This window comes from Eretmochelys imbricata, chromosome 7, assembly GCF_965152235.1.
Source record: "Eretmochelys imbricata isolate rEreImb1 chromosome 7, rEreImb1.hap1, whole genome shotgun sequence".
Classification (NCBI taxonomy): Eukaryota; Metazoa; Chordata; order Testudines; family Cheloniidae; genus Eretmochelys; species Eretmochelys imbricata.
Genome location: NC_135578.1, coordinates 81944256 through 81951061, shown reverse-complemented (window position 1 = coordinate 81951061; position 6806 = coordinate 81944256).

Genomic DNA, 6806 nt, shown 5'->3' with positions numbered 1-6806 from the left:
TTGTGACTGAAGGTTCTATTCCATATGAGGTTAAATCATTAGCTTCCAAAGGCTACTCCCTGCTAGAGAAATTTGCTGTGTGTGTCAGTGCTGCAATAAAATTGGCATGATATAATTCTAGTATCACTGTGTTGTGCTGCTGGATTCAAGCAACACAAAAAAATACAACAGGTATGTATAGTGCCTTTCATCCTTAAGGATCGTCAAACCACTACACAAACATTACACACGAGAGATTGCTTCCTCCACCACTGAAATGCAACACCTCTAAGGTAATATATGGTAGTTGTTTGAAAGGGCACAGCAACAATACACAACAGTTGAGGGTAGAGATATTTTAGTAAATAAAATGGAATTACCCAGGTTGGAATTTTCCTGGGACATGGGTTAACACTTTTTGTAGAATTGAGATGATATGCTAGATAAAAGCTTAACCCCTTTTAGTGCCACAGTATACCTCCTCAAAAGCCACACTTTTTCATATGGTATCTGTTACACCACATTAAATTTTCGCAAACCATAAGTATAGTGACAGGTTTCAGAGTAGCAGCTGTGTTAGTCTGTATCCACAAAAGGAAAAGGAGTACTTGTGGCACCTTAGAGACGAACAAATTTATTTGAGCATAAGCTTTCGTGAGCTACAGCAATGAAGTGAGCTGTAGCTCATGAAAGCTTATGCTCAAATAAATTTGTTTGTCTCTAAGGTGCCAAAAGTACTCCTTTTCTTTTTTCATAAGTATAGTGGACATTCAGTGTCTTTGCAGGGGGGTACCATTTTTCAGTACAGGCAGAACAGACTTGTTATGAGGATGTGAAATGTTAATATATAAGGGACAACTGCAATAGCAAGGACTCTGGTAAAAAGGATAGGCCTTACCTTGCTTAACCAAGCATGGCTTAAAATTCAGTAGAATGACATGAGATCAAGTCATTGATTGAAATTCCATTAAACACTAGTGCAGGACTAGATGCTGTTATTTTAGTGTTAGTTTGCAATTAAATAGAGATTGTGAAAAATATTAATGTAAGATTAACCACTGAGAATTGCTGTCAGCCTAAATGATGAAAGCTACAGCCTCTTCCACATGCAATGCATCAGAACAGATGCTAAACTAGAAAACCTGGTAGAGGAATCACTAGGTGCACCAGTGTCCATTGTTTTAAATTGTTGGACAAGTAAAAATCTGTGGAGATTTTAAAGTAACTATAAATCCTTCTCTGCATATCAACCTGTACCTTGGGTTAAGGACTTTCTTGCAACTGGCAGAAAGCATTTTAGTAAAATATACATTTGCACATTTATATTTGAAGATCCTTATGCAAAATGAATCAAAACAATTTATTCAAAGGGGCTCTTCAGTTGTAATTGTTTATCTTTTGGCATTGCATCTCCTTCTGCTATGTATCAGTGCAATGGAACAAATTCTTCAACATCTGTCAGGAAAAGAGTGCTATCTGGATGAATTCCTGGTCATTGAACATATGGCCCACAACATTTAAGGAAATTGGATGAGCTTCTTTAGCAACTGGAAGACTAAGATCTCCACATGCAGAAAAATAAATGTGAATTCTTCCAGCTCTTTATAATTTATGTCACTGGATTTAGCCAGTTGTGCTGTAGTCTGATGCAAAGGTAAATAATGTTGTTAATGCACCAAATCCCACAAAAATGTGGTTCAGCTGCGTTCATTTATTGGACAACTGAAGTGCTATGGAAGGTTTTTTCCGAGCCTAGTGACTATAGTCTGTCTTTTAAAATCATTAGCCACATGCCAGATGAAGGAAGTTTGGAAAGCAAAGCATGGTCATGTTTCTTAGCAAGTGCTATTGCAATACAAATAAAAAATAAACAACCCTCCAATATTGTCTTCAACAACAATTTGTATGCAAATGTGTGTGTGTATACGGTACTGGGGCAGTGAGCTCCAATGTGTTACCATCTGGGGATGAAAGACCCATTGTGTTTGCTTATGAAGCATCTAAAATATGTGAATAGGATTATGTTAAGATTGATCAAGAACTAATCTGAGAGTTTCTCTGAGCAAAGAAATGTCATCACACCATTACCATTTATACTGAAGTAGTGTCTAGAGATTCCCTATAAGGATCAGGGCTGATTTTGTACACATATGTAATAAAAAGAGCATAACATCTAAGTCAAGTTCAGGGTCTCATTCCTTATTTTCAAGGTGCTCAATGGCCTGGGCCCAGGATATCTAAAAGACCACATAGCTTTCTGGGATGAGGACTGTGATCAACAAATCCGATCCTCAGGCACAATGGAAGTTTCTACCACGAGGGTAAGGCTTTTGTGTGTAGGAGACAGAGCTTTCTCAGGGGTCAATCGTACCTTGTGGAATGAGCTTCCACAGGAACAAAGGACCATCACAAACCTCACTCCTCTCATCCAAGTGCTAGGCATATTTCTATGTTATTCCCTTCAAAAGTAAACACAGAGCAGCAAAATACATAAACATATATATTAAACAACAAATCCCTATCAAAACAATATACTGCACATGCAATTCTTCCCCAGGGAAGAGGATGAGAGAAAGAATGAACTATACATGACATATCGCTTAATGTGTTACAGAAAGATGTTCAAATACCATGGTGATGAGGGTGGTATAAGAACCTATATAGAATAGCACTATGAGACTAGAGACAACAGGTGGATACAACGGAAAGGGAGAGCACCAGTATTAGTGAAATGACATAATACCTGAAGGTTATAAATTTAACATAAATTATAAACCTCTCACCATGCTTCTAGGACTTAAAGAAGGCATTCAGTTTACAGAAACAACCAGTCTGCATCAGTGGGCACTGTTCTGTGTATATCTATTGATTCTCAAAACTAAGCAAAAAACAATGCTGATATTTTTTCTTGACTGCCACTTCAACTTCAAATCACTAAAATGTATTTGATGTGTTTCACTAGTTATAAATTAAAGAAGTTTACTATAGTTTACAAATGAAATCCTACACTATTCATACTGGAACGAGAAAGTAAGCTTCCTTGTCCCAAGTATTGGAGTTGTAAACAATACACACACACACACACACGTATGGGTGCCAAAGAATGGGGTATTTAGGGTGTGTTCAGACAGACACAGGGACCCAGATAACTTCATGACCACTAGCTAAAAGCAATGAAATGAAATTATTGACCTGCAGCTATGTTTGGTGTGCAAAAACTGATTGCTGGAAAGAATCAACTGCAAAAAATCCAGCAATTGTCTAGAATGCTTCAAGTGATTATCTATAGATTGTGATGGATCATTTTTAAATCAGAGATTTTCTCTTGAAATGGAAATAGCTTCAAAAGACCAACAAAGATCATTTTGAAATCTACACCTTCTGCCTAATGATTGAAAATACATATTTGTTGGATATGAAATTCTAAAAAAAATAGTGTGTAATAATCGGAATTAATTGTGGCCAAATTTTATCAGCTCAGTTAAGGTGAAGTTCATGTGCACTGCCCCATATCATCCACCCATTCGTGACCTTGTTAAAAGTTGTATACAGACTTCTAAGCAAGTACTTCTTCAGGATTTAAAACAGGAATGTTACATGCAGCAACACCCTTTGCTAAGGTTTGAGGGGCGGAGGGAGGTGATAATTGTTTTGCTCCAACAGTGTACACGTAAAGAAAGCTGCCACTGCATTACTGATGAGTCAAAAGTTTACACTCACATCTGGACCTCATAAAACCAGGGATGGGCCAACAGATCTGGAACAAACAAGCAGTTTTTGTGAGAAAACAGCTGTCAAAAAACATTTTTAAACAGTAATTTTGTACATCAGCGGTGCGTTGAACCTCGAGAAGTGATTACCAGATAAAGCATCAAAAGCAGGTCCACAGTCCTACATTGTTTAATTTGAATCAGGGACAATGGCACCAACTTGAGAGTCAGTTTGACTGGGAAGAGCTAGCAAGTCCTAAGTCCTAATAAAATGCTTTGCTTGCAGTCAGTCTATCACTAGATAGTCTCAGGACATTCAGATCTCAGTCAATGCTTCCATCAAAAGCCTATAGAAGAATGATAGAGATTACAACAACAGCACCAGAGAAAAATCTAACACTACTACTGAAACTTCAGAAGCATATGGAGAAACCTAATGTATGCTACTAACTGCGAAGGTCATATTTAATTGTTGAGAATCATTACATTTATATAAAAAGTACATCTGGAATTGTGAACACTTTGTTATACAAAGAAGTTAATGTGCCATTTATTTAGATATAGTACTCATCTATTTTCTATTCCATGTTTTAGATGAGGAATATGTTGGGTATTTGAAAGTTTAGCTTGTTAAAATGTAGGCTTGTCCTTTCAGCACTACATGGCAATGTTACTTGGTATACACCAAAAGGAGGACTTGCGGCACCTTAGAGACTAACGAATTTATCTGAGCATAAGCTTTCTTGAGCTACAGCTCACTTCCTCGGATGCATGCAGTGGAAAATACAGTGGGGAGATTTTATTTACACAGAGAACATGAAACAATGGGTGTTACCATACACACTGTAACAAGAGTTTCAGAGTAGCAGCCGTGTTAGTCTGTATCCGCAAAAAGAAAAGGAGTACTTGTAGCACCTTAGAGACTAACAAATTTATTTGAGCATAAGCTTTCCTGAGCTACAGCTCACTTCATCGGATGCATGCATGTAATGAGAGTGATCAGGTAAGGTGAGCTATTACCAGCAGGAGTGAAAAAAAAACAACCTTTTGTAGTGATAATCAAGGTGGGCCATTTCCAGCAGTTGACAAGAATGTGTGAGGAATTGGGGGGGGGGGGGAATAAACATGGGGAAATAGTTTTACATTGTGTAATGACACACCCATTCCCAGTCTTTATTCAAGCCTAATGTAATGGTGTCCAGTTTGCAAATTAATTCCAATTCAGCAGTCTCTCGTTGGAGTCTGTTTTTGAAGTTTTTTGTTGAAAAATTGCAGCTTTTCGGTCTGTAATCAAGTGACCAGAGAGATTGAAGTGTTCTCCAACTGGTTTTTGAATGTTATAATTTGTGACAAAGCTCTGTCTTTGCCTCCGTGGGTCCCGCATTTCCTGGCGGATTTCGCTAGCGTCAGAGGCTCACCGTGACTCTGCACGTAAGCCTTCTCTCTCTAGAGACAAGGGACACAGTCTACTGAGCCATTTTCATCATAAGCCAGCGAGGGAGGTGAGGAGAAGTTATCCTTCCTTGCACAGTCTCTGTTGTCTCCCAGTCTCAGTGATTAATCAGGGGGCAAAGGTGGGGGGGGGAGCCCAGGCCCACCCTCTACTTCGAGCTCCAGCCCAGGGACCCGAATAGTATCAGCTATGGTAGCTGACCTTTTAGAAACATGACATGTACAATTCCCTTGGCTACTTCCCCCACAGCAGCCCTCACTTCCTCAAGCTCCACTTCACCCTTACCTCAGGGCCTCCTTTTTTGTGCCTGATATGGTGTGTACTACTCAGCCTCTCCAACAGCATAACTTCCTCCCACAGCTCCTGACGTGCACACCCACCTGAGTAACTGGGAGGCTTTTAACTAGTTTCAGCCAGCCTGATTGGCTTCAGGTGTCCCAATCAACCTAGCCTTCTCCCTGCCTTCTAGAAAGTTCTTAACTGACATACAGCAGCTGACATTTCACTTATCCTGGTACCAGGGATTTGTTTCGCCTGGAGCTAATATATCTATCTCCCACTACTTTTCTATAGCCATCTGGCCTTGCCCCATCACAAATTCTTGACGTCTGATTTGTGTCCACTTACTCTTTTATGTAGCGACAGTCCGGTTTGGCCACTGTACATGGCAGAGGGGCATTGCTGGCACATGATGGCATATATCACATTGGTAGATGTGCAAGTGAATGAGCCTCTGATAGTGTGACTGATGTGATTAAGCCCTATGATGGTGTCCCCTGAATAGGTATGTGGACACAGTTGGCAACGGGCTTTGTTGCAAGGATAGGTTCTTGGGTTAGGTTTTTGTTGTGTGGTGTGTGGTTGCTGATGAGTATTTGCTTCAGGTTGGGGGGCTGTCTGTAAGCAACGACTGGCCTGTCTCCCAAGATCTGTGAGAGTGATGGGTTGTCCTTCAGGATAGGTTGTAGATCCTTGATGATGCGCTGGAGAGGTTTTAGTTGGGGGCTGAAGGTAATGGCTAGTGGGGTTCTGTTATTTTCTTTGTTGGGCCTGTCCTGTAGTAGGTAACTTCTGGCTACTCTTCTGGCTCTGTCAATCTGTTTCTTCATTTCAGCAGGTGGGTACTGTAGTTGTAAGAACGCTTGATAGAGATCTTGCAGGTGTTTGTCTCTGTCTGAGGGGTTGGAGCAACTGTCGTTGTATCGTAGAGCTTGGCTGTAGACAATGGATCGTGCGGTGTGGTCTGGATGAAAGCTGGAGGCATGTAGGTAAGTATAGTGGTCAGTAGGTTTCTGGTATGGGTGGTGTTTATGTGACCATTGCTTATAAGCACCATAGTGTCCAGGAAGTGGATCTTTTGTGTGGACTGGTCCAGGCTGAGGTTGATGGTGGGATGGAAATTGTTGAAATCATGGTGGAATTCCTCAGGGCTTCTTTTCCATGGGTCCAGATGATAAAGATGTCATGAATGTAGCTCAAGTAGAGTAGGGGCATTAGGGGACAAGAGCTGAGGAAGCGTTGTTCTAAGTCAGCCATAAAAATGTTGGCATACTGTGGGGCCATGTGGGTACCCATAGCAGTGCCGCTGATTTGAAGGTATACATTGTCCCCAAATGTGAAATAGTTATGGGTGAGGACAAAGTCACAAAGTTCCACTGCATGCA